Source organism: Sorex araneus, chromosome X (genome assembly GCF_027595985.1).
Source record: "Sorex araneus isolate mSorAra2 chromosome X, mSorAra2.pri, whole genome shotgun sequence".
Taxonomy (NCBI): Eukaryota; Metazoa; Chordata; class Mammalia; order Eulipotyphla; family Soricidae; genus Sorex; species Sorex araneus.
Window position 1 is genome coordinate 193,378,174 of NC_073313.1, and position 27,039 is coordinate 193,405,212.

Below are 27,039 nucleotides of genomic sequence, written 5' to 3' on the forward strand. Positions count from 1 at the left end.
ATCATTAAACCTTGATGATGTAATTTTATATAAGGGTCAAAATCACCGTATTACTTTGTTTGCACTAAATCATTTCTTCTAATAATTCTAGCTATTAGCAGATCAAAAACTTAGAAACTACAACTTAAAATCTCTTTTGAGAAATCTTTAAACCCAAGGTAATCAAGTTTTAGAACACACTTTTACTAATTCATGGAGATAAGACAGAAAACATGAACTTTTGTGCAACTGTGATATCCTACATCTTGTATAGTAACACAAAAGTAGCAACAAAGACATTAACAATTGCAGTTCAAGCTGGGAGTGACTGTTCTGTTTCAATTCAATGACACCACTAATGGCTTCTTAGCAGCTCCATGAAATCAACCAGCTGTCAAGTTGATGCATCAGAAGGAACAGTTATGCACTCCCATAAGAAAAAGCAACACATCAGGATGTTTGGCAAAACATCTGCTCCTTTACACTGCAGTTCTATAATAAACATGCAAACAAAGAAATGGGAGAAAGGGCAACAGAATTAAAATTCCTAGGTTTCCATTACAGTCTTATATGCATGTTAAATAAATGACTTATAAAAATAAAAACAAATTTCTGCCAACTTGAATACTTTGTTATTATAAATCTTTTGAAAATCCTAGATGTAATTACTCAAATTCTTCTAGAAAGACACAAACTACATAAAAATCTGCACATTTTTTACATTAGGACTACACTACATTCACAGCAAGAAAAAGAATCATTATGTTATGTACAAAATTAAAATATAAACACTAAATATATCCTTATTTAATTTAGTATTTAGCAAATAATGTCAGCATTATCATATATATGATTCCCAAATTGAAGTCTAAAACTAATTTTGGGTAAAAGAATGCATGTTGCTAAAAGTTGAGGACTCATTTCACATGTAAGAATGGTAGACATTATTGTCTGGATTTTAAAGCATGTACCTATCTCTTTTTATCTCTAAATCAGTATATGAATACAGCATTATGTTTTCATTAATAAAACTTCCCGTTTTAAAAGCCTACAATCTTATTTCCCTTTTTCTTAAAAGAAAATAAAACAAACACTTTCTTGTCCTAAGCAAAAAACTGTATGTATATCAGCCATAATCACAAATATTTATGAAATCTTACTTCTTCCTACCTGAAACTTACAAGTGTTTCAATGTTGGTTAAATTATTGATTATGCAGCACAGTGGCGATAATATGTACAGTGTTTACAATAGGTGTGAGACATCAAATGTACTTAACTACCATTTTCTTAAACTGCTTATCCTGTTGCTTGCCATTTATAATCTGCCAAATCTTCTAGTCCTTTGTTGCATGTATAATTTAGAACCATCTGTTCTTTGTGCTTTTTAACTATTTAAACATTTTTCACCTATCTACAATTCACATAAATGGGATTGAACTCAAGTCAAGCTTTTTTATGCAGCATTTTACATCAAGCAAATTTCTACCCCCACCCCCCCAAAAAAGCTATCAGGTAACCTCAAAGAAGACTGCCACAGAGATAATAAACATACTACATACAGTTTTTATGTTAGACAAATCTTTTGAATGTATTCAGAATTGGTTCTATTAGCTTTTTTGAATTAATTGTAGTCAATGTTATACATACACACACACACAAGACAAAGAAAATGCAAATTAAATGCAGACAGTTTCATGTCCTACTTAGAAGAGAGGTAAATATGCTGACTGAAAATGACTACAGACAGAATTCTACTTTGCCATTCAATTTACAGAGCTGCTTCTTTAATGTACAAGTCAGTGTATCATTAGGTTTGATCATGTGACCAGCTAAACTTTTGTGAGGTGAAAAACTATTTTAGACAATTAAAACATCACTAGTTTTTATTTCTCTTTCCATAATGGCTGGCAAAGCGCTCATAGTGAAGAGTTATAAATTTTTAAGTCAATCCCACCTTTCAAATAGACATTTCTGTCAATAGTTCGACAATATCACTAAAATTTTAAGTATACGGTGTCTCCAGGTAATTACAATAGTTACTCTATTTTTAAAATGTAAAAAGAAAAATATAACATTTAACTTTAAAGGGGATCTAGGCACCCAAGTACACATAAATATTAATCAAGCTGATAAAAAGAAGAAAAAACCCTCAGCAGAAAGGGAAGCAAATAAGAGAATAAACACGTGGACAAAAACTGGGTGAACACCAAATGACACTGGAAGCTTACACCATTATTTTCCCACATAATTTTCCACCTGTTACCAAGGCCTAAAGTGCGTAAAACAGCGTGGATTATTTGAGAACACAAAAGCAACACAACCGAACGTTAACCTGTATATTACCCGATCCTTTAAACGGGAAGAATTAAGGAGAAACATTTACTCTTGGGAAATTTCTCTAAAGTTTAGATGACGTCACTAGACCCTCTGAACAGTCCCTAAACTTTGAATCTCATCCAGACACAGGGTTCGTCTTTCCCTTCCTCAAAAATTAAAAAAAAAAGGAGGGGGGGGGGAGGAAGAAGCGACTTGGGAATAAAAATTGCCCAAGATGGCGAAACGCTTGTTGTTTCGAGGGCGGGGGGGGGGGGGGGTGGAATGGAGGATATTGTAATATACACAAAGGGATAAATTTCACCAACTCGGCCAAGGGCTGCAGCTGCTTCTCGCTCTCTAAGGAAGCAACACACAAAAGATAAATACAGAGGGAGAGGAGCGAGAGGAACCTCCCGCACACGCAAGGCCAGCTCCGTCTCAACAAAACACACACCACACTTCCTCCCTTTCCCAAATCCTAGGTTTTTTTTTTTTGGGGGGGGGGGGTATCGTGAGGGTGGGGGGATTTCGTGCAACTACTTTAAAGGGGGAGGAGAGCCCCGAGAAAGGGGAATAAAAAAAGAGAGGGAGAAGAAGCGACCCGATGAAAAGGGCCAAGCCGAAGTGGGGCGCTCGGCGGCGGGTTTCGGGGGAAGAGCGGCGAGGCAGAGGAGGGATCTCGGCACGGCCCCGACCGTAGGCACAGCCCGGCTCCTCGAACCATCTGTGCGCCGACACAGAATCTTTCCAGGTACCCAGATTCCCCCCCACACCCACCCCCGCAACAAATCCCACCTGCCCCCCGTCTCCTCCCTCGCGCATTTTCTGTCAACTCCGGAGCAGCGAGCTACGCGGGGAGAAAAAGAGCAAGAGGCCCATATTGGGGGGCGGCGGTTGCAGGCGCAGCTAATCAGTCCGGGAGGGAAAAGGGGGCGGAGGCAGAAAAGAAAAAAAAAGGCAGCAGTAGTAGGCGGACGGTTTTTTTTTGGGGGGGGGGGAGGGAATAATCTTGAAACTGCCCCGGCGTAGAGTTGGGGGGGGGCGGGGAGCAACGGATATTCCTGGGTAGGAATCGAGATCCCCACCAGGCCAGAGGTTGGGGTGAGGGGGGCGGGGGGGTGGCGATGCGCCTTTCCCACCCCACCCTGCCAGCAGCAGCCGCCGCCGCCGCGAGAACTGTTGGCGGAGACCCGGGCTCTCCGAAGGGAATTCGGGCGGCGCTCCGCGGCCGCGCGGGGCTCACGGCGCCGGCACAAAGGGAGGCTCGAGTCGCGGGGGCGGCGCGCCGGGCCCGCGCCGGGGGAGCAGCGGCCCCGCGGCCCTGCTCGATCGAAGTCCCCGCACTGGCGGCTAGGAATAAAGTTTACGTTCTCCCGAGACCGCACCCCCCCCACCCCAACACACACCCCTCAACCTCCCACCCACGACCGCGCATCTCCGCGTCCTCCTCCTCCCCCCCCCACCCCGCACCCCCGCCACCGACCAAACTGCTGCACTCGGGACCCCAACCGAGCACCGTCCCGAGCCCTCCCGGCCGCAACAACAAAGAGCCACGGCGAGCGGCGAGGGTGTAGACGGCGGCGAGCCGGGCGGGCGGCGCGAGCTACGCGGCTCCAGACTCTTCCCCAGCCCGCCCGAGCCGAGTTTGCTCCTTCTCCGAGCCGGCCGGATCGCTAACGCGGCGAGTTTCTCCGCACCCGCACCGCACCCCTTACCACCCGGAGGGGTTCGGGGGGCGGGGGGGTTGTTGGTTGGTTTTTCTTTCCCCCTTTCTTTTCTTTTTTTCTTTTTGAAAACTCACCTTTACTTTCGAAACTGAGAGTTGCGTTGGATGGGATTTTGCCTTCCCCGGATGGTTGAAGATTTTTTTTTTTTTTTGCTTGTGGAAAACCCCACCGCCTCCTTATTTCTATGATTATTTTTGCGAGAAAGTAGAGAGAGAGTTGGAGTGGAGGTGAGACTGGTGATCGGGAAAGCCCTGGACTCCCTCCTTCGCCGTCTTCCGCCTCTCTCTCTCTGATTAGTTCCTATCCAGCCGCAGATGGAAGCAGGAGATGATTCTTCTCAAGGTTTGTTCAGCAGCTTCACTTCTAGGCGAAGGCTTCATGAACCAAGTGACGTCAACCAACAAGGCTTCTCTCTCTCTCCTCTGTCTAACAATGAAAGTTGCTGTTAACAAGGGAAAAAAGAGAGAGAATTGTTTATACCATTTCGGTTCCAATAATAAATGACCTATCAGCTCCTAAAGGAGCCGAGGGAGGGAGGCGGTTGCTTCTTCCTTCCAAGAATACTAAAGCTTTGAGTTTACACCGTTCCTGGTCCCAGGAAAAAGTTAAGAAACTTAAACGGTTTTTTTGCATTGCTACTAAAAGCACAACGGACAGAAAATGGGGTTGAAAGCCTAAATTTTCTGAAAACGTAAACGACAGAACAAGAAACAAGGAGCATTTCCACCCAAAGTTTTTTTGTCCGTAAACTGAGAACTCGGTTCAAGCCTATAAACCAACTAAACGTATATGCCAAGAATTCGTGCATGTTTGTAACCCAAAATAAAATAAGAGGCAGGACGCAAGATAGTTTCGGGATAAAACTCTGCTGCCCTAAACGGGCAAATTAAGCTTGCTGTAATATTTATACACTGATTTAAAATTTAAACAACACGTTAAAATAGTAAATCGTTTTGCTAAATCTGTAAAAGATAATCTCAGTGGTAGCTTTCACCTCAATCTCTGGGAGGTTAAAAAAGAGGAGGGAGGCAAGAGGCTAGATAATTGTAGGAATTGAAACTTTTAAGAAATCAAGTTAATACTGGTCGTCTGTTGCTTCATCTTTAAACTACACTTGAGCTATATTATTTGTCGGGCCCCAGAGCTCTTCCAACTTTCAGCTTTTTACCCCTGGCAGCCCCCACCTCCGACTCCAACATTCTGAAATCAAGTTAAATTAAAGGTAAAGTACACCCATTCCCTTCAACGGTACACGACTACATAGCACCCTACATTTTTTTTTTAACTTAAATACTTAGTTACTCAATAAGCTTCTTAAATGTTGCCATTGAAGTTCTGCCCCCTTCCAACATTTTAAGTCCCAAAGTTCACATCATTTAAAGTTGAGTAATTTTTCAGAATGAAGAGTGTGAAAATCAAGGTACAGGAGAATAATTTCACCCTATATGTAAATTCTTTACACATATCTGTGGATAAATGTATCTTAAAAGATGCTATTGTTTTATGTTTCCTCTTAAACCACTGGCTGTGATTTTAATTGTGTTGGAGGATCTTCATTAGTATTAACACATGGGAAGATTTCACAAAGCTGCTTCATTAGGAAAAAAAGAGCTTGGCAGACTAGGTCTTTTTGCATGCACTGAGAATGTCAGCCTTACCTCGGTCATTTGTAACATAATAAGTGCAAGTACAATGATTGCAATGCAGGAGCACTGGGGGAAGGGCAGAAATACTGCCTGTCTAATAGGGATATCTGAAAAGAAGGCTGCTCATTACATAGTAAAATGTATGCTAAAAATTAGTGAAGATGATGTCTCAGGAGACTGATGCTAAATAAATTAATGTGCTGATATGTTTTTAATTATTATTTTTGTAGTAGTTTATTTCATTCTCAGGATTCACATTGAGCAGCAAAGCTGTGCTTGCACTTATTGATTTTTTTCCCCTGCCACATTCCCGGAATACAGATTTTAATCATTTCACTACACCACACTCAGTAATTTCATTAAAAACTGGAACCTTCCATCCCCAGAAAAGCATTTAATTTCAATGACATACAATTTCTCTCTTAGCAGAAAACTGTCTCTACAGTAAAAGCTGGCCCTAGGTTCAAATGCATAATTTAATCCTGAGTTTTCCATGCTTTGCATTCTTTTGAAGCTATAATTTGAGTAACTACCTAATAACTGTAATAAGGGCAATAATTTCCTTATAATATATTATTAACTCATATTTAATTAACTCAGAGGCCAAGCTATGTACATGTATGACTGGGTCAACAGTTCTGCAGTTCCAAAATTTACTAATATTTCAGAAAAAAAGAGAAGAAAATATAAATGTGAGCACTAGCATTTATTCCAGCCAGAGTAACATACCAAAAAAAGGTACATGTTTATTTATATAATAGTGGCCATTACTGAAATAGTATTTTAAAACGTTTGAGGTAAGCAGGGCAGTTCAATGATATTTCTATATAAGAAGTATTACTTTTTGAACAATTTATTTCTAATACTTTGCTTAATCCCTAGCATTACTGTGAAAATATCTAATTTTAAAAAGATAAGACCTATACATCAGTTTTCTTAATTTTCATAAATTGCGAAAACATCTCTTGAAATTAAGTTACGTTTCACACCTAAGTGACTGAGAACTGCTATATATTTTAATAAGTAGTTTGAATATGCTGCAAAGCATGATTCAGTTTTTGGTTCCAAAAATATTTGCAAATAATTCTAGGTTTGAAAAGAGGGCATTAGTTGCCCAAACAGTAGGTCTCATAACTTATGAGACTATGGTTTCTCATACTAAGGATATGAGACTTACTCATATAATTTACATTGCCTTGTTTTCAGAGAGGAAACCTATGGGGAAAGAGCTGAACAAAATAAAATTCTTTTACTAATTTAAATTTAGATCTATAGCTAATCAATAGAAAATAATGGTACAAGTGAAATGAAAGCAACCGATTTACAGAAAAACAGTAAAAACTACTATCATTCTGATTAAAAACCCAGTCCAAATAGTGTTATGTATGTATATATATGCATATGTATACACATATATATAATTTCAAGTTGAAGTTCACATACAAAGCTGACCTTCCTTCTGCTGAGAGATGAGGTAATTTACTACAAAATAAACTTTAGTGTCATTCAAGAGGTTTGGATAGAGGGCAAAAGTAGTGATGGTGAAAAAACTTGACTTTGTAGCATATTTCAAAATATTTAAAAATTATTATCATCAAAGGTGCTTTATAAAATTTTGAAAATATCATTGTAACATTTTCAAAGACAAAATGCAGATCATCAAAACCAGTAAAAGATCAATTTTATATTTTTAAGCTTTGATTTTTATATTAAAATATATCTTAAATTTTTTTGGTTTGGTAATTCAAACATATTAACTATTTAATTCAATCTACTTTTATAATAATTCTAAAAAATAAGGGTACATTAGAAGTTTATAGTTGTATTATTCTAGGTTTATGGTGCCCTTTTACTAAAAAATAGTACCTAACTTATTTTTAATATAATTCCTCCCCTTTTTCATGTTATGACATTTAATAGTTTCAAAAATTATAACATTGTAATAGAATTTTGGAGATATAAAGAGAAAATTACTGTAGTTGTAAAATAATTTGGCTCCCATGGCACTTAGTCTTCTAACATTTAAATTAGCACTTCACTGAATGCTGTATTGTAAGAGAATTTAATGATCAAACATCATTTCCAATATTACTGATAATTATTTCTGAACTTCTATGCAAGTTATGTACCTACTCCATAGACTAATTATGCCACCTTATAGACTAAATTGTCGCACTTTCTTCTGTAAAGCAGCATCTATTTTTAGGTCCTAGACAGAACTTAATAGGTAAATATAAAGATGGAGAGATGCCTAATTTGCTACTGTAGGTGTAAATGGATCTTCAAAGAGTAAGGAATTGCCATGTACAGTGAACAAAGTATAAGAAAGCAGACTACAAGAACCCAAACAAATGAGAAATTTCAACAGTGGAGAATAAGCTGGCCACTGTCATGTCTTGTTTCTGTTTCAATTGGTATAGACTAATGATGCTTTGTTTTCATTCATTGAACAAACATTTGAGTGCTTGCTCTCTGCTATGCACTCTGCTTGAGGCTGGAAAAAAAATAACATGAAAAGCTCACATACTGGTTGATGTTGAAAGTGTGAAATCCCTGAGAGATTAGAGACTCACATAATTCACATTATAAAGGTACAAGTAATAAAATTTTGTGCGAATAAAAGAGGAAGGGACAATGAATTCCGACCATCATCAAAAAGATGCTATTTGAACTACATCTTAAATATTGAGAGCTTACCCAGTGGAGTAGAGGGAAAAGACAAGGAGAGGGAGGTGATTCTAAGTGAAACAAATCATAGGTTTAAATACAGAAAGCTACTTGTGAGGTCTACTGTCAATCAATTAGTGAGAAATTCAATGTAATAGGAATATTTCACTTGAGATATAGAGTATGTGGGATAAAGGAGAAAAAGGCAGGGAACTGGGAATGAAAGGCCTAACATGCCCTGGTATAGTAGCTGTGTTTACCCATAAGAGACAACAAATGGAAATACTCACAGAGCTAATGTGCATGCTTTGCATGCTGGATGCTGCGGTTCAATTCCCAGCATCACAGGATTCCCTGAGTCAAGAGTAGCTACAGAGCACTGCCAGGTGTGGCCCACAAAACCAACCAAGAAACAATGGATCCAAGAAAAATGTAGTGAAAGAGCAACATGTTTTTAGAAAATAATAAGTGTGTAGGCAGTGCAAATGTATTTTCCAAAAATCACTTGAGTACCATGACAAAATGGTAAAAAACTGTAGCACTAGAGTTAAAGCAGATACTTTTGAGATAAAATTTGGATTTGGTGATTACAGTTCACTGAAAACAGTTATGACAGAAGTATTGAAGGAATAATAGAGAATTTCTAGCTTATAGAACTTGGTAAATAATGGAATCATTAAAATTCAGAATACATATAAGGGGAAATAGTTAAGTAGTCTAGAATTAGACTTCTAAGGTATGCTAAAATTAGATTGTATATAGGTAATTTTAAAATATTTTTAAATGGAATTGTCAGAATCAGCTGGATGGCCTTTCTCAAAATGTGCATGTCCATAAACAAACTGCAGAGATTCATTAGGTTTGGGGTGGCGGTCAAACATTTCTTCTCTTATTTTTTGTTTTAAATTTTGAAGGTGCTACCTGATTGAGAACACTTTTTATGAGCATAAACTGATTATAAAATTGATTGGGGAGAGGGGAAAATGAACACTGGGAGTGGGGATATGTGTCAAATCATATACTATAAAGCTTTTATAATTTAATAGTTGGCATTGAAAATGACCAGCAGAGGGACCAGGGAGATAGTATGTACTAAGCCCTGGGTTTAAATCCTCAGCACCACAAGGTTACATGAGCACCACTGAGTGTGGTCCTGGTGACCGCCCAAGCATTGCCAGGGAGACCCAAGTGGCCCCCCTGAGGTAACTGGGCCAGAGAAGGAGCATCACAATGGCACTGAACACTAACCAACAAGCCTGCACAGTGGGGCTAGTATCACTCACTGGGAATGGCCCCTGAGACTCCTGAGCACTACTTGGGAGTCCTGCCCCTCTCCCCCAAGGACTGGAAAGAGAGTTCAGGGGTTAAGGCACTTCCTTATATGCAGCTGACCCAGGTTCAATTCTCAACACTGTATATTTCTTTCCGATTCCCTCCACGAATAACTCCTGAATATAGAACCAGGAGTGAGCCCTGAGCACTACTGGGTGTGGCCCAAAAACTGAGAAGGTTTAAGATATTGGGCCCAAGAATCCACTCAAAAAACTGGAGTCTATACCTTGCATTCAGGAGCTTTGAGTTCCATCCCTGGCACTGCCTGGTTCTTGAGTACTGTGACAAAAATGACCCCTTACCTCCACTAGGTACGAAGCAAAAAAGGAAAATTAAGAAATTGACCCAAACACATGGAAATTTTATGTAAATAAAAGCTTTATTTCAAGGCAGCAATAAGAGAGAAGCTTTTTAACAGGTAATATTGAGAAAATTGAAACTTTATATGATCTTACAAAATGAATATGGATCTGTGGGGAGAACAAATTTCAAAAGATCAGATATTTAAACATAAGGATCCAGCAAGAACACCATGGCAGAACATGTGCCTTGTAGACAGGAAGTAAAGAATTCCATCCCTAGCACCACCCCACAGGCTGAGTCTTAGCCTAGCTAGTGTCACTGCATTTGTGATCCACAGTGCCACAAAGTATGCAGTAACCAGCCCACTAAACCAAGGGTGTGCAAACACAAATTATGTGTATAATTAAGCAACCCTCCATCAAGTAATGGAGCTAAGTGAGTGAGCACTGTGATCAAGTGTGCAACTCGAGCAGGCACTGCAGTCAGGGCATGTGTTAGTTCCATAATCAGCTCGGTAACCATGGTCATTGTCACAATCAAAACAAATTAGAAAAAAAATGGAAGAAAATTATAATTTGCATCACACAAGAATAGAAATTACAGATTAGTTCTCCCATAATCAGAGTAGGGGGAAATTTCCTAAAATGGTCTAACTAGGTACAGAAAAGAAAACATTAGTAAATCAGAATAAATGAAAAGGTTTTAGATATGACACACATGAAAGAAAAAGGGGGCCACAGAAATAGTACAGTGTGTTGGTATCTTGCCTTGTACGTGGCCTCCCCTGGTACAATCTCCATACCCAATATGGTTCCCTGAGCTCTACCAGGACCCCAAACTCTACTCTGAGTTTCGAGCCAGAAGAAAGCCCTGAGCACTGCTGAATGAGACCTCCCCCACCCCCCAACCCCCCAAGAAAGGGAAAAGAATATCAAGAGTATCAGTTTGGAGATGTAGCTCAGTGACAGAACACAGGCCTGACATGTATGGGGTCTGCAGTGTCTCACGTGTGCGCATGTGCACGCACATAAACAAACACAAACACATACACACACATACATACACAAAGGCACACACAAATCTCGACTTTACTCATAATAAAAATTCTAATAAAGGATTACTCAAACTGTTTTTATCCAAGAAACAGGCAAAAAGAAAAATAATCCAAGTTTTACACACAGCCTATTGGTATGGCTCTTATAGGGGAAAGTAATTATTTCTTACAGGGTGGAGTGATAGCACAGAGGCAGGGCATTTGCCTTGCACGTGGCTGACCCGGATTCGATTCCTCCACCCCTCTCGGAGAGCCTGGCAAGCTACCTGTGGCATACTCAATATGCCCAAAACAGTAACAAGTCTCACAATGGAGACATTACTGGTGCCCGCTCGAGCAAATCGATCAGCAACGGGTTGACTGTGACTGTGACTGTGATACTGTGTGAAGAAAGAAAATTCCAACAAGAGACAATTTAGCAAAGTTATAAATGCCTTAATCTATTAACTTATTGGGCGCTTGAGTGAGGGGAGCTCTAAAGTAGCATTCAGAGGACCTGGGATACAACCCCAGATATTTTTGAGAATTACTCAGCCCAGAACAGCAGTGCTCAGAGACCTCCTGAGTTGGTCCTATTGATGCTTATGAGACCATGTGTGCCAGGATCAAACCATAATGAAATACATGCCTTAACTCCTGTCCTCTCCTCCTTCCCTCCCCCCTCCCTCCCCCTCTCTCTCTTCCTCCCTTTATTCCTCTCTCCCTCTTAAAATATATTTTTTTTGACTAGCAAATCCCATTCACAAGAATCTACCTAACACTGACAAAAATACTCGTTTTTAATACATAAAGTGTTGGCTCGGGAGAGGGAGCGCATATTTTGCAGACCGCCAGCACTGCATGTTGCCCCTATAGGGAAGAAATTTCTGTTTAAGTACCACACCATGAGTCACCGCTTACTGCTGCCTGGTATGGCTACTAAACCAAACCCAAACAAAAACCAACCTGTTTAGTGATCCTACCATGGTAGCTCCAACTGGAGCGACAGCACAGTGGGTAGGGCATTTGCCTTGCACACGGCCGACCTAGTTTGATTCTTCCATCCCTCTTGGAGAGCCCAACAAGCTACTCAGAATATCCCACCCTCAAGACAGAGCCTGGCAAGTGCTACCGTGGTAGCTTGAAAATGATCATAGTGGGAAAGTTTGCACTATAGCACTGTCATCCCGTTGTTCATCGATTTGCTTGAGCGGGCACCAGTAACATCTCCATTGTGAGACTTGTTACTATTTTTGGCAATCGAATAAGCCATGGGTAGCTTGCCATGCTCTGCTGTGCGGGTGAGATACTCTCGGTAGCTTGCCAGGCTCTCCGAGAAGAATGGAGGAATCGAACCCAGGTCAGCCACATGTAAGGCAAATGCCCTACCTGCTGTGCTATTGCTCCAGGACGTGAGGGCAATCTGGTTGTGACATCTGTCACCCCATTGATCACCAGGGTTGATTTGGCTGATCTGGCTGGCTAGGTGGGTGTCCCCTTCCTCCCTCACCGTTCCATGCGCATCCCTCCCAAGGCTGCACGCTCAGTGGAAGAGGACAGCCTTCCCCAATAGAGAAGGACTGCTCTTTGGTCGAGGGTATATGAGTAGCTGGGCTCCCCTGCTAGAATCTCCAAACAAGCTCTCAAGTGGGAAAGTTTACACAGAGAAATTGACAAACATTGTAAATCTGGGCTTATTTTAATATTCCTTGATGGTCTGAACTTAAGGAAGTGGTGAGAGAACACCTCTGACCCTGAGCAGCATTGCTACCAGGGCTGAGTATTGAAACATCCAGGCCACACAGCCAGGAGAGGTGTTGGTTCTGAGACCCCAGGGACCCTCAGCACTACTTGGGTGCCCCTCACCATGCCAAAATAAAAAAAAAAGTGGTAAGAAAAAGCTACTGTAAAGTGTTACACTGAAGTACTATATAAAATGGGAAAATAATCTTGTAAAATTTAACAACTAAACAAGTTAGCCAGAAGTCACTTAATATTGATAAAAGATTGGTCATTTCATTTTCATCTTACTCATTTATTCAAACAAAAACTATTGATGGTTTGTTCCATTGGCTAGCACAGTGATTTAGCTCAGTGGCTTAGCACCTAAAATTGCAAGTCTAAATCCACAAATTTAAGACCAATTGCTACTGTGTGAGCCAAGTGTGATCCCTAATGTCTCTACTATGCCATCTCTGGACACTCCAAAGTCAGGTGTACATTAGTGCTGTACTTAAAGGAGTGCAAAAGCTAACAAGCACTGCAGCCAGGTGTGTAGACACCACAAACTGATATGAGACCCCCAGCAAGTCTGGAAGTAAATGTGTGACCAATAACTGTCAGGCGTATTTCTGGCCCATAGAAAATACAACACTACAATGAAGAAAGGAAGGGAAGAGATGAAAAGCATCAATGACCTTATGTGTCAGAACGACATTATCAACAATTGTAAAACATAGGTTAACCACAGAGAGGGCCACACAATAGCAACTATAAAGCTTTATGTTTATAAATACAAACTTATATTTATAAATTTAATAAATCAACTGACCATATGAGTTTTACAATGCTGCACAGTAATTATATGTAGATCTGTACTTAAATATGTGCACGTGAAATTATATATATGAATACATACATATATAAGCATACATTTTTGTTGAAAGGGCAGGAATATTGTTCTAAAGTCTAAAATTCTTTAATAACTTCTTTAATTACAACACTATAACCTTTTGTTCAGTCAGCATTTGTTTATTTTAGAAATACTTATTCAGCACTTATGATATGCCAGGTACTAGTCTAAATGCTAGGATTTCAGTAGGGAATAAATAACCTGCTGTCCTGGAGAGATAACATTTGCCTTGCATGCAGCTGCAGGCACTACAACTATGGTTCAAACCTCAGCACCACTTAAGGTTCCCTAAGTATTACCAGGGATCACTCTAGAGCCCAGAGCCACTGGAACCTAGAGGAGAGAGATGGAGAGGGAGAAGAGAGGAGCAGGAGAGGAAGAGAGGCAGAGAGGAAGGAAGTGGGAGGAGCAGGGAAGGAGGGAGAGGGGGATGAGAGGGTGGGGGAGAGGGGGGAAAAGAGGAAGGGAGAAAGAGGGTGAGAAGGAGGGAGAAAGAGGGAGAAGGAGGAGAGAGAAGAGAAAATAACCTGCCCTCATAGGGTTTAAGTCCTTGTGAGATTCAGGCAATAAACATACAAACAACTACATTGTACATACCAAGATTAGCAAGCTTTTTTGTTTGTTTTGGGGACACATCTGGTGGTGCTCAGGCTTATTTCTGACCCTGCACTCAGGTATCATTCCATGAGGGCTTGGGGGGCAGGGTGTGAGGGATAGACGGGAGGTGAGTGGGGGAACCAGACCATATGGGGTGGCAGGGATAGAACCAGAGTGCTTCTGTGCAAGGCAAGTACCCAACCTGCGTACTATCTTTCCAGCCCAGCAAGCTTTGAGCAGTAACATGTTTTTGGTTTTCTGGATTTTTTTTTTAAATTTTTTTGGTTTGAGGCCACACTCCTTGGTGCTCAGGGCCTATCAGAGACTGCTTCTGATGGCGCTTGAGGGATTATATGTGGTTGCAGAGATCAAACCAGGGCCCGTTGCATGGAAGACAAGAGCACACTTAGTTCATTCAAGAAGAGTAAATAGGTTGATGAGGTCAAGAGAGAACCATTAGAGAAAGTCACAGAGTGCCAAAGATAGTCCTTATGTTTTGAGACTTTTAAAGCCATTTAAGACTTGGAATTTTTACCATGAGTTGGAAACCAGTGAAAGATTTTCTGTTTCGGGAGGCCAAATGCAGTGCTGGAGAGAAAACCAGGTTTGGTCAAGGGCAAGGCAAGTGCTTTCACCCATGTATTATCTCTCTAGCTCCAAAACCTTTTGGTTTTTTAGTTATAGTTAATATTTACAGTCTCATACCTTTGAATACATTTTAATTCAAAATAAATTTTAATTATATTTTTGGAAGTTTCGAGATATATAAATCTTTATTTTGCACAGCAATGTAAGACAAAAATGACTATGCAAGACCAGAACATAGCTCAAGTGGTACAGTATATACATAGCAGATATGAGGACCAAAGTTAAATCTTTGGCACCTCATGCATATCCGAACCCCATAACCCTCCAGATGTAGCCCTTGCAGCCTAGAGCACCCTGGGGCCAGAGCAATGTCCATTTGGTCTGAGCTTTAAAGGCAAATGGGTCTTATGGGAAAAAAAATTCAGTAAAAATTGAAAGCACACAGTAGTTGCCTTCTTCCCCTCTATCTTAAGGTAAGAATGAGCACCTGAACACCTTTTCTATGCCTTGAGAAATTCCTTATTACTTTGTAAGTCTTAATTGGATCGCAACACTATATTCTTGACTCTTTCAATGACATAAAATATCTTGAAAAGGTATTTTGGAAACTGTTTGCTATATATCTTCCTCTGGGACATAATCCTTTTCATCACAAAGACTTTCTTCATTTATATTGATAACTTCACCTTCACTAAATTCCTGTGACTTAATATCTTGGATCTTTTAAATCACAGCAATGTCAACATTCCCAGGTACTTAATTTATAACTCCATTTAATATGTCTGAATTTCACTAACAGTATTATCACTTTTTCTTTTTTTTTCCTTTTTCTTTGCAGCGTTTTCATCTGTGTTAACTGCTCAGCAATTACGAAATGCCTCAGACAGTGATTTAAACAACTGAAATTTCTCACAGTTGGAAACTCCAAGATCAAGGGGCAGACAAAGAACGCTTCATTTTGAGTTCTTTTCTCTTAGCTTGTAGGTGGCTTCCATCTCATTGAGTCTTTACATGGTGAAGAGAGAGCTCATTCTTCTGTCTCTTCTTACAAGGACACTAATCCTTTCAGATCAGAGCCCACCCTATTTCATTCAGCCTTAACAATTTAGAGGCCCTATCTCCAAATACACTCACTTGAATTCAACATGAATTTAGGATGACATATTCAGCCAATAACATTCTGTCTCTGGCATCCCAATATTCATGCCCTTCTCAATGCAAAATATATTCCATTCTCAATAGCCCCCGAAGTCTCAACTCATTCCAGCATCCAATTTAAATCTAAAATTCAGGGGCAACATGTGCTTGGCCTTGCATGTGGCTAACCTGGGATTCCATCCAATCCTCAGCACAGATGTATGATCCCCTAAACACCACCAGGTGTGCAGTAAACCCAAACTCTAAAGTAAAAAATTCATTTAAATATTTAAATCAGATCATAGGTGAGATTGCAAGGTACCACTTCACCATAAGATTCCTATCTGGCTATAAGGCTGAGAAACAGATAAGTTAGCTGCTTTAAAAAAAAAAATTGCAAAACAGAAATAAGATAAGACATTCCCATCTGGAAGGGGGAAATGCAAAAGATACGACTAGTTCCTGGCAAGTCCACCCTAACAAGGTAAATTCTAATTGTTATTGATGCATGCTTTATATATGGAGGGTGATAGTGGTGGTGGTGTATGTATATGTGTGTATGTGAGTGTACACTCAAGTACCACCAGGAGAAAACCCCCACACCCAAGATGATCTGCCCCCACCAAAAAAAAAAAAATTAAGGTTTGGGGGCTGGAGCAATAGTACAGCAGATAGGGTGTTTGCCTTGCATGCGGCCGACCCAGGTTTGATCACCAGCATCCCATATGGTCCCCTGAGCACTGCCAGGAGTAATTCCTGAGTGCAAAGTCAGGAGTAACCCCTGTGCATTACCGGGTGTGACCCAAAAAGAAAAAGAAAAATTAAGGTTTAAGGGACCAAAGCAATATCACAGTGGTTAAGGCCAATCCAGGTTTGATACCTGGCATCCTTTCAGGGATGGAGCAATAATACAGCAGATAGGGCACATGCTATGTATGTGGCTGGGTTACTGGCATCCCATATGATCCCCTAAGCATGGCACCACCAGGAGTAATTCCTGAGTGCAGAGCCAGGAATAAGACCTGAGCACTGCTGGGTGTAGTTCAAAAAAAACAAAAAAACCAAAAATTCCTTTTGGTTTGAAACTTGACCCACTGGGACGGTAGTTTCCTGCCTAATAGCCCTGCAAGGTTATTAAAAGCCCTGCCTTTAAAGCTCTTTGTGAGGACCCGTCCATTAATTTTTCCCAAATATTAATTTATTGAATTACAAAGTTATTCATAGTTGGGTTTTTGACATACAATGTTCCATCATTGATCCCACCACCAATGACAATTTCCCTCCATCGGTGTTCCCAGATGACTTCTGCTTCTCCCCCAGCCCAGCCCCCGCCTGCCATCTTGACAGCAATCTTTTAAGTTTGGTTATTAAAGTTTGGGTATCCTGATTTCAGTGTGGTTGACACCTTGGTTTGAATATTTAGCTCTATCATTATTTAACACCACCTATGTTTGTGGGTTCCCTTGTGTCCTGAGCCGGTTGTTTCTCATCTACCCCTTCCTCCTCCCCCTTCACTCTATTTCTTTCCTCTCCTCCCTATATTCTGGGGCCAAGGGTGATCTAGGCACCCCTCCCCCTTTAAACCATTGTATTTCTTCACCCCGTTACTCGAAATACCACATATAAGTGATATTTTCTGAAGACTCCTTCATTTAAAACTGAGTAGGAAATAGCCTTGTTAGTCCTGCAAAACAGTGGAATCCCCAGGATCTCAAACTCAAAGCCATTATATAGTAGAACTTTGCACCGGAGAAGACCCTCTTAGAATCCAGGAAGTTATGCAGTCATACTTTATTCAGTCCTGTTTTCTCCGTAGTCTTTGGCACAAGGTGCATGCTGGTATAATCCCATCTCTATTGCAGCTTTGTTGAAATTCTTAAATCCATGAGTTATAGACAATCTCTTTGTCAAATAGATTGTTCAGTTATATCCTAGAATCCTCTTCAGCATAAGCTTTTCAATTTATGCCTTCGATATCATATATTACTATATATTATAGTATATATAGTATATATATACTATATATATTATATATATTAGTAATATCATATATTACTATAAGCAATAAGGAGGACTCAAGCCACACTTTGATACTTGACTTAGAAGTTTCCAGTTCAATATTCAAATCTCATTGATCACAAATTATATCTTTATAGTACATATAAACATGGTTCAGCAGTTTATAATATGGCTTGCCTTTCCCCGTTTCAAAAAAAATTATCGTCATTTCCATCCAAGACCTTATCAACATAGCCTTGAATACCCATATTTCTATGAACATTTGATATGATTATGTGTTTTTCAAGAATATGGAAGTTTTCCCTTCAACTATGTCTACCCCTCACCAAAATTGTCTGTTGATATTTCTAGCATGCACCTCAAAAGTCTTCTAGTATATATATATATATATACATTACTCAGTTCTAAAGCCACTGGTACACTTTTTAGGTATTTAATATATAGCAGCTCCTTGCCTCCATATTAGCATCACCAAGACCCATGTTAGCCAAGGATCTCCAGAGAAACTGGGCTAACAATATACAGCTGTAGGTGGAGATATAAGTATTAAACCATATGATTATGGAAGTTAGAAGTCCCATAATCTGTAGCTGGCAAGGTCTAGGAGGAGTCACAGTATAGTTCCACACTAAACGGAAAAAATCTTGAGTCTAGACATACAGCAGCTAAGGGACTGGCTTTGTAGGCAGCTAGCCCAGGTTTAATCCCCAGCACTACATATGGTTCCTAAGCCCCACCAGGAGTGATTGCTGAGCTGAGAGTTATTTGTAAGTCCTGAGTGTTGCCTGGTATGGCTCCAATACCAAACAAACAAGCCTAAGAAAGAAAATAGAGAGGTACCTGAAATGTACTCACTCAGCAGTCGTGTTTTCCAAGAATATGGAAGTTGATTTACATGTGTTATGTCCTCAGCTGAGCTGTACCAGCAGTAAAAAAAAAATTAAGTCCAGGAGAGGTTTTTTGTATTTCAGTCCCAAAACTGGCTAGTTGGAGACTCAAGAAGACTAAAGACAGAAAAATACATGTCACCCCTATGCTCATCAGTCAGCAGGAATGAGTACCCTCCTACTCTTAGAGGGTATTTTTTGTTGTTATTCTATATAGGCCTTTATTTGATTTGCTGAGGGACAAATGTTAGGGAGGAAATCAGCTTTACTCAGTTTTCAATATACACATGTTATATCAGAAAGCACTCCTAGAGATACAAGCAGAATGACGTTTGACTAAAAATCTGGGCACTCCATAAACCAGTCAAGTTGACATATATAATTAAACACCACAGCCAGCCAGTTCCGTCTTTTGATTGATCATTTTAGTAAAATGTCATATGAGCTGCAAGGAGGCATTACAACTGCAAGTAATGTTGTTTGTGCATGAACTGAAAATCAAATGTGCAGTGAAAAATTACCAAGAGATTTTGTAACCAGTAATATAACTGATCTCTGATCATATATATCTGTAGCTTGTGAACCAAAGAGCTAGCAGCAAGTTTGTAATGTCCATAACATTTACAAAGAATAGTTTATGGTAAGCTAAATGTGAACCATTTTTGAGGCATTAGCCATAATTTAACATGCAATTAAATTATACTTAATTTATGCAAGCTGTGCATACTGGAACTACACAAAGTGAAGACTTATTATAACTTGTATACAACAAATTGCAAATACTTAAAATTTGCAATTAGATCATTTTCATATGTATATACCTGTGAAATTAATAATGTAATTAAGAATATGGTAAATCCATTATCCTAAGAAACTTCCTCATAGTCCTTTATAATATTTTCCTTCAATCCCTATACATTACCCCTATCTGGGCTCCCAGAAAATCACTTGGGTATGGTTTCAATCAAAAAAGATTTAGTTTATAATTTCAGGACTTTAAATAAGTTGAAATATGGCATTTATTTTTATCTGGTGTTCTTCATCTAGTAAAATAATGTTAAGATTTATTGATTTTGTTGTATGTGTCAATTACTTAGTTGTGTTCCACAAAAGTAGCAGATTTTATCAGCTGATTGATATTTGAATTGTTTTATTTTTTTATTCAAGTAATGATGACATAAACATTTCTGAACATTTATGCAGATATATGTTACACTTCCATTCAGTATATGCCAAGATGTAGAATGGATGAATCACTCACAAAATTTTTAATTTCAATGGAAGCCACTAAATTGGTTTGCAGAAAGACTAACATTTGAGTTTCAGCAGTAGTGAATGAGTGCTCAAGATCATCTATGTTTTAGTTAAAACTCGAGTTGATTTCTTTTTTAATCATACTAACATGTATGTAAAGCTAACTAATTATATGTTCTCTATAGATTATAATTTTATTTCTTCATATGCCTATTTAATGCCTTATTATTTTGTTTGTTGCCCTAATCAAAATATATGCCTATTTTTAAAATTAGGTTGTAAGTTTCAATATCAATATTGCAAACCACAATGCCCAAAATGTGAGAGAGAGAGAAAGAGAGAGTAAGAGAGAGAGAGAAAGAGAGAGAGAGAAAAAAACGCCTGCCAAAGAGGCAGGCAAGGTGTGCGGGGTAGGGCGTGATGGGAGGGATCCTGGTGCTAGAAAATGTACATTGGTGGAGGGATGGGTGTTGAAATACTGTATGACTGAAATTCAATCATGAATGGCTTTGTAATGTTCTAAAAATAAAATAAATAAAATTAGGTTGTAAGTTTTATCATTAATGCTTTCTGAAAGTGGGCACTGACACTATTCCTATCTCTTTGAGAATTCTGTATAGTCTTCCCAACTTTTAATCTTCTCCATGGTTATTTGCCCAGCTTCAAGAACTTTCTTTCTATGAACATCTGATCATTACTCATCTGTAAACTTGAGTTAGATCCTCTGCAGATTCATTTCCTCCCTTCCCCTTCCTTCCCTCTTTTCCTTCCTTTCTGTTTTGGTGCTATATCCGTTGTGCAGTGTTTAATCATGACTTTCTGCTCAGGGATCCCTCCTGGTGCGTGTAGAATCAAACCAGGTCAGCCAAGCGCAAGGCAAGTGCCTTACCCCTGTCCTATCTCTCCGGCCCTCTGCAGATTTCTTATAATAGCACACCTTCTGCTCACCATATGGATTGTGTTAAACTTTGTGGTCACAGACACTCAACAATGTCTCCTTAATTTAAGAAGTCTCTGCACTCCATAGGGCCTGAGACAGTACAGTTTGTAAGGTTTAGGCCTTGCATGTAGCCAACCCGGGTTCGATTCCCGACATCCCAAATGGTCCCATAAGCACAGTCAGGAGTGACTCCTGAGTGCAGAGCCAAGAATAATGCCTGAGGATTGCCAGGTGTGGCCTCCAAACAAAAAGCAAACAAACAAAACAATAAGAAGTCTCCATGAACTCCAAAACTATTTTCATGTTCTGTGACAGGCCCTGGAACATCTTTCAAGACAATAAACTGAGACAACAGTATTCTCACCCTATTTGATTTCTGTCTCTCAGTATAAAATTTCTCTGTTATCTGATGTTCAGTGTTCTAAAATCATTTGTTCATGTATATTTAAATTTTCCATATATGTCAAATAGGTTGTTAAATCTTACTCAACTACATTAACTTGCTATAATTTAAATTCCACCCCCTCTTTATTGTTTTTGTGGTGAATGGGTGACAGACAACTTAGTTGTCATCCAGCAGTCACACACTTGGTTGCAGTGCTCACACATCTGCTTGCTAGGGATCAAACACTTTAGTTGTACTTGGGCACTTTGTTTTGCTTGCATTGTTCACCAGGAGTCACACAGTTGGTTTTGGTTATTACCAAAGGTCATATACTTGACTGTTGTACTAATACAATCCTTCTTTTTTAAAAAAAAATAATGTAGGAGTGGGCTGGAGTGATAGCACATTGGGAGGGCATTTGCCTTGCACGCAGCCGACCCGGGTTCGATTCCTCCACCCCTCTCAGAGAGCCCAGCAAACTATGGGGAGTATCTCGCCTGCACAGGAGAGCCTGGTAAGCTACCTGTGGCGTATTCGATATGCCAAAATCAGTAACAATAAGTCTCAAAATGGAGACGTTACTGGTGCCTGCTAGAGCAAATCGATGAGCAACGGGATGACAGTGATACAGTGAATGTAGGAGTACTGCTATTTATTCAGCCATTGATTAAGCTGATTGAATTGGGCATGAACTCCACATTGTCACTGTCACTGTCATCTCTTTGCTCATCGATTTGTTTGAGTGAGCACCAGTAATATCTCCATTGTGAGACTTGTTACTGTTTTTGGAATATCAATACTCTCCGTAGCTTGCCAGGTTCTCCGAAAGGAGCGGAAGAATCGAACACTGGTCGGCCTTGTGCAAGGTAAATGCTCTACCCGCTGTGCTATCGCTCCAGCCCCCGAACTACACATTACTTTTAAAAAAAATTCTATTCTGAATTTTAACTTTATTTTATTATTATTACCCACCCTTTTTTTTGACTCACTGTGAGATACAGCTATGTTTGAGCTCCAGTCATATAATCATCAACACTCATCCCTTCACCAGGGCACAATTTCCACCACCAAAATCCCCAGTATTACCCCCCCCACCCCATTCCAACCCTTCTTCTGCTTGTGTGGCAGACAATTTCCCCCATACTCTCTCTACTTTTGTTACATTCGATATTTTGACACCAGTTTTACCTGCCGAAAAGGTAATGCTAGACAATTAGTTTCCTATTGCTTTTATTTTCTTTTTTTAATTTTTATTTTAATAAATCACCATGAGATAGTTACAGACTTACAAACTTTCATGATTATGTTTCATTCAGTGTTCGAGTATCCATCCCTCTACCAGTGCCCATTCTCCACCACCAATGTTCCCAATATCCTTCCTGCCACCCCCACCCCTTCCTACCCTCTGCCCCCCCCCTCCTTTTGGGTGTTATGGTTTGCATGTATTTCTTATTATAGATAGAATATAATGCCCAGTAAATTGTCTCATTCTTTCAGGAGCTTTATAGTCTCTGGGTCTTGCCCACTGATGAGATTACATGGTGCCAGGGGCAGTTTGTGGGTGAGACTGCCAAGCCTCTGGAAAACTGGGGACCTGGGGAGAGGAGGCCCAGTCCCAACTCAAGCAGGTTTGGAGATCTCAGTCATGGGTTCCTGCATATCTGGGTTTTCATGCCAGTCCGTTTTCTGGTGAGGTTCATCCCATTTTGAGTGAGACTCATGCCCTCTTGGGTGAGGCTCATCTGAACATATGGAGAGTGGCTTTGGATGGCGGTGGTTGGATTCTGGAGGTTTTTGGCTGCTGGGTTTTGCTTGGGGCAGGGAGGGGAACTCAATACACTGCCCCTCCGAGGTGTCCCGGTGAAGACAGCTGGCACAGGGTCAGGGCATTCTGTGGCACTCTCTTCTGAGTACATTCCTGTTTTGTGTGTGCCAAGGAACACATACTTGATATGGCACTTGAAACCCCCAATGGCAGTAGGGCCATGCTGGCTATCTAACTCATGGTCCCTAACATGCAAAGCAGATGTTCTTCCATTTAGCCGTTCCTGAGCTGCTTATTATTGTTGTTATTGTTGTTGTTGTTGTTGTTGTTGTTGTTATTATTTTGATCTGGAGGACAAACACAGCAGTATTCAGGGACCCTGTGCTTAGCAGTGGCCCCTGGCAGTGTTAGGGGATCATATGTGGAGCTGAGATTCAATCCAGGGTCTGCCACACACAAGACAAGCATCTTACCTTCTATACTGCCTCATCAATCCTATTATTTTATTTTTAATTGCTAAAACATTCCTTTAAATATATAGTAGTTATAATCCCCAATATATAATACTTATAAGGTGCTATATTTCTTCATTTATGTAAGAACCACATATACAAAAATGGGATGCATTTATTCTACCAATCAACTGTATGGTAAATACAGAAAAATGTTCTATACAACATTCTGAATAATGCAAATTTTATCTCAATCAGGGGGGCTAATAGAAGAAAGAAAAAAATTCTAAATTTTTTTCAATGTCTAAAACTCTTAAAAGGAAGCACGGGAGTTTCACTGTCTTTTGCTTTCCACTCCAGCTCTCCCTTTACAGTTATTACATATACCTTGTACATTCTCATAATTAATTTGCCATCTTAACTTTTGAAAACCCTGTAGGCTTTCATTTACTGCTTTGTTTTCACAGTTACATTTTTGGGATCAGCTGTAACAGGTATGCTAGGAAGAGGTCATTAATTAAAATGTCTTTAATTACTGAAAAATAATTTACTATAAAATCATCCTATTATATTAAAGTATAAAATTCTGTTTTTTCAGTATATTCAGTTCATGCAATTATTATTAGCAATTACATATTTTTATCATCCCAAAAGACAACACATTCCCATTAGCAGCCACTACAGATTCTTTTCTTCCCCTTGGAAATCACTTATTGACTTTCTGTCTCTTTGGATTTAAATACTTTCTTCTATGTCTATAGATGTTACCATACAAAATATTGTGTTTGGCGCTCAGGTCTGGCAGTGCTAGGGGTCACTGTAGTAACACCTGATAATTTAGAAGGCAATGGCATGCAGTTTGGGATTGAACTCAGGACATTTTGCATGCCAGGCAAGTGTCTTTTTTTGGGGGGGGTTCACCCCCAGCGATGCTCAGGGGTAACTCCTGGCTCTGAACTCAGGAATTACCCCTGGCCATGCTCAGGGGACCATATGGGATGCTGGGAATCAAACCCGGGTTGGCCGCGTGCAAGGCAAACGCCCTACCCACTGTGCTATCACTGCAGCCCCCAGGCAAGTGTCTTTGAGTGATGTTCCCAGTTCCAGTAAATATCCAATAATTTTGTAATGGGTTTCCTTCACTTACAATGTGCATCTTTATTTGTTTGCTTGTTTGCTTGACCAAACACATTGTTGTATGGGCAGACACATCTGGCCATATTCAAGAGCTACTTCAGACTATATGCCTGGGGGTCACCTCCAGCATTGCTCTGGGCACCATGAAGGGCCAGGGCTAAAACTCAAGGTCCAACATGCGAAGCCTGCACTTCAACCCTCTCAGCTATCTATCTTCCTGACCATATCATTATGCCTTGGAGATTCATGTACTCTATTGGAACATGTATCAGTATTTTATTGTTTTAATTCAAAATATTTTATTAAATGAGTACTCATTTTATTTTCCTATATTATAATAAAGCACATTTGGGTTATTTCTACCATGTGATTTATAAATAATTATGCTATAAGTATCTAGGTACAATTTTTTTTGTCTAAGCATGTTTTCGGTGATTTATGTAACTTAGAGTGAAATTGCAGAGTTACAAGGTAGCCATATTTAAATTTTAAGAACTATACCAAGTTCCTATTCAAAGTGGCTATAAGATTTTACTTTCCCACTAGCAATGCACTACAGTTACAATTTCTACACAATTTTCAACATCACCTGCTGTTTGTCTTATCTTTTTTACAATAACCATCCTTACTGGAAGGGAAAGGTGTAAAAAGTGATATCTTGTGATTTTTATGGCATTTCCTCACAATTAATGATGTTGAGTATGTAAAGTGCTATTTCAACAAACCCTACACACTAACTCTGAAATACTGCACAGATTTAAAGTTTTGAATCAGATCGACATACAGCAGGTACAGCAAGGGTATTTGCCTTGAATGTGGTTGACCTGGGTTTGATCCCTGACACCCCATATGGCCCACCCCCAAGTACCACCAGGTGTAATTCCTGAGTGCAAAGCTAGGAGTAAGCCCTGAATACTGTCAGGTATGGCCCAAAGCTTTGTTAAAAATTAGGTAGCAAATACCAGGTAACCATTTGGCATTCGTTTATTGGTTGTTTTGCCTTCAGGGCACACCTGGCAGTGTTCAGGATGACTTACTCCTGGCTCCAGGCTCAGGGATTACTCCTGGTGGTGCTTGAAGGACCATGAATGGTGCTGGGGATCGAACTTGGTTATCTGAGTGCAAGGCAAGTGCCCTATTAACTGTACTACTCTCTGACCCCTGGCTTGGTTCTTTGGGGTGTTTTTTTTGGGAGGTGGCAGTGGAGAGGCACACCTGTGATGGTTATGGATTACTCCTGGCTCTGCGGTGCCCAGGAGTATATGGTGCCCAGGACTGAACCAGTATTGGCTATGTGCAAGGCAAGTGCCTTAACCCTGTAATATCTCTCTTGCCCTGATATATTGTCTTTGGTTTGTGGATCACATTGGAGGTAATCAGAGACCATACCTGGCTCCAGGGTCATGCCTGACAGTGCTCAATAAGTCATATGCAGTGCTGGGATTTGAAACACGGTGGCAGTCACAGCTGCATACAAGGCAAGAGCCTTAACCTTTGCACTATATTTCTGCCCCTATATTATTAGTATTATAATTATATGCTAGTTCCACAAAACATCTGGTAGGATTTTATTTGGGGGGATGGAAGTTTGAGGCAACACCCTAGGGCACTCAGAGGCTACACACAGCTATGTGCTAAGAGTTCCTCCTAGTGGTGCTCAGGGTACCATGGGTACTGGGAATCAAAACATACATTCAGCTCGTTGAGCTATCTATCCAACCCCTAACCATGTGCAATTTGTTCAAATGTGAACATAACCTGATCTCTGTACAACTGAGTCAATTATTCTATAATTCAGTGAAAAGAACCAAAAAGAGAACTTTAACTTATAGACTCTGCGTATGTAATTCTCAATAAAACTGAGTCTTTTACTTAGCATTTTAGAAATCAAAATCACTTGAAGGGGATAAGACAGGGAGGAGGCAATGACTATGGTAGAGGGAATTGTTCAACTGAGAGGAAGAGGTGGCGCTAAAAGGTTATGTGCAAAACCTGATTAGTAACACTACTATAACCATAATGCAGAAACACACACACACACATATACACAATGTATGTATATAACAAAAGCACCTCTTATAGAGGCAGACTAGTAGGTACAAGGCAAAAGAGCAGAGGTGGGGGAGAGTAAACAATGGTGGAGGGAAGTGGACACTGGTGAAGGGATTGTGTTGAAACACTTTATATCTTAAACTCAATCATGAATTTTGTCATTTCATGTGAAAAATAACTTAAAATTTAG

At 39.9% G+C, this 27,039-nt stretch overlaps 1 protein-coding gene across 18 annotated transcripts in view; it reads right to left on the minus strand.

Moving 5' to 3' along the window:
* The window catches only part of BAZ2B (bromodomain adjacent to zinc finger domain 2B), a 356,824-nt gene that overhangs the window by 251,289 nt on the left and 78,496 nt on the right, over nt 1-27,039 (minus strand). For all 18 annotated transcript variants that reach the window (XM_055120597.1, XM_055120596.1, XM_055120595.1 and 15 more), the window contains exon 2: nt 4,098-4,465. The gene's annotated coding sequence lies outside the window, so the exon portion shown is untranslated. The remainder of the gene's footprint in view (nt 1-4,097; nt 4,466-27,039) is intronic.